Here is a 2,219-nt window from a genome sequence, read left to right as displayed (position 1 = left end):
TGCAGGATTGCTTTCGCGCGGCCAGACACTGGACAAGCAGGCTCTGGAAATGAGCACTTCCCCCCTTTGCTAGCCAAGGATCTCTTCCCGCGACGTGTCTGTGTTGGGCAATGACTCCACCGGCTCGTGGCTTCGAGGTCGCAGGCGCTGCCGTGCTGCGTGGTGAGAGTGCTGTACGGCGGACCCCGTCTCTGAGGACGTTTCCAGACCCCTTGGAGGATGCCCGGAAACCTCAGGCTCACCGTGTTCTCCTGTATCTATCTGTGATAAGTTTGATTCATAAATTAGGCGCAGTAAAAGACTGGAACAGCAATGGAGCGATCATAACAAATACGGTAAGGAAATGTCCGTGTCCTCACCCGCCCCTCAGTGTGGGCCAGGTTGAGTGTGGTTTCTGACACTGCAGAACCAGAGCAGCACGCTGGGGCCCTCTGCGCGTGAGCAGTGGTCTGGCGTGGACTCGTGAAGCGCTGGGCTGTGACTTATCACCTGCGGGTTGACGATGACCACAACTTATTTGCTGTTTCTCCCAGTAAGAGGTAAACCTTGTGTCTCCTCCCTTTGATCTGCAAGGTGTGGTGGGGTTTGCTGCGAAGAATAGGGCCGAAAAGAAGTGAGCGGCAAGTGTTGTCGACTCTGGTCACCGGGCTGCACCTCCGGCCCCCCGGCCAGCCTCCCACTTTGCTCCGCCGCAGGCCAGCCACTGCACAGCCGCCCTTGCCTGCCCCTGGCCCGCTCCTGGCTGTGCAGCGGCCTCCCACGGCGGCCACCCCTGGCTCCTGCTGCTCCAGGGCCCCTTCGCTGTCTCCACCTCTGGGCCGTCTCTGTTGCTGTGGGATTAGGACACAGGAGGGCCCAGCCCCGCAGGTGTGCCCCGGGGGCCCTGCAGGTGTGCCCCGGGGCCCCGCAGCTGTGCCCCAGGGGCCCGCAGCTATGCCCCGGGGGACCGCAGCCAGCATGGCAGCGCCAGCTGTCCCCATTCATCGCATCTCAGCTCCAGAAACGCGGCACTTGGCGGCTCCCCCGGGAGATGCGCCCTGAGAGTAAGGGGTCCTGGAAGTGTGAGCAGCTCGGGTCCCGCCCTTTTTTGTTTGCTCCCATTCCTGGCCCCCTTTCTGAGCCCTCAGATTACCGCTAGGCCCGTGTTTTAGCAGTTGACGGCATGGCCTTCAACAAGCTCGAACACCGTGCGTGGAGCGGCACGACCCCCACAGCCAACGCGGAAGCAACCGAATGCCCGTCTCGGGGTGCGCGCGGGCGCCGGGGCGCATGAAGGCGCCTCAGTTTGCGCGTTGTGGCCGAGTCCGTGTGGCCGGTGCCGGGGCACGTGACCGCTCGCTGACTCCACGGCCACGGGACTCGAGAGCCCACGGCCACGGGACTCGAGAGCCCACGGCCACGGGACTCGAGAGCCCACGGCCACGGTGGCTTGCCCAGTGCCTGGTGGTGATGGCTTCCTGCTCCCCAGCCCATCTCAGTGAGCCCCCATCTTGCCGGAGCTCCCGCGCGTCGGGAGGGCCCCGCCCCGCAGGTGTGCCCCGGGGGCCCTGCAGGTGTGCCCCGGGGCCCCGCAGCTGTGCCCCAGGGGCCCGCAGCTGTGCCCCGGGGGACCGCAGCCGAAGCCCACGCCGAAGTCCACCCACTCGCTGTAACCTGAAAGCGTGATCTTGGAGAAACACATCCAGTCCGTGGGACAGACCTCAGGGCGCCCTGGTGGCAGCTGGGGGAGCTCGGCCGCCGGGGAGGGGCTCCCCGCCTCTGCTGCCACCACTGCCCCTCGGCAGGGGACTTCGGGGGTCTGCCGCTCTGCGCCCCGCTCTTCTCTGGGCGTCCTCTCACCCCCACACCTCTGGCCTGCACCCCAGTTCTTGCGTGCATAGACACACGAATCTTTAAAAGACGAATATGTGTCACGTCTCTTATAAATATGCCTTGGAAACTAAGCAAAGTTATTTTAATGGGTGAACTTGTAAGAGAACTCAGTTTAGAGGCTTAGAAGTGAACATTGTGAACTGGAACGTGAAAACGGAAATGAAAATTTTCCGGTTTTCAGATGGTTTGAACAGCGTATTAGGATGGCAGAAGAATCTGGTAAACTTCAAGATGTGTCGATAATCCAATGAAGGGAGAGAGAAAGATGGAAGGAAAATAAACGGCCCCGGCGAGCCAGCGGCCAGTCGCCAGCGGAGAGGCCGGCGTCCGAGCGGCCAGTGCGGTCC

The sequence above is a fragment of the Condylura cristata genome, unplaced genomic scaffold (genome assembly GCF_000260355.1).
Source record: "Condylura cristata isolate star-nosed mole 26May11 unplaced genomic scaffold, ConCri1.0 scaffold00013, whole genome shotgun sequence".
In the NCBI taxonomy this organism is placed as follows: domain Eukaryota; kingdom Metazoa; phylum Chordata; class Mammalia; order Eulipotyphla; family Talpidae; genus Condylura; species Condylura cristata.
This window is presented reverse-complemented; position numbering follows the sequence as displayed.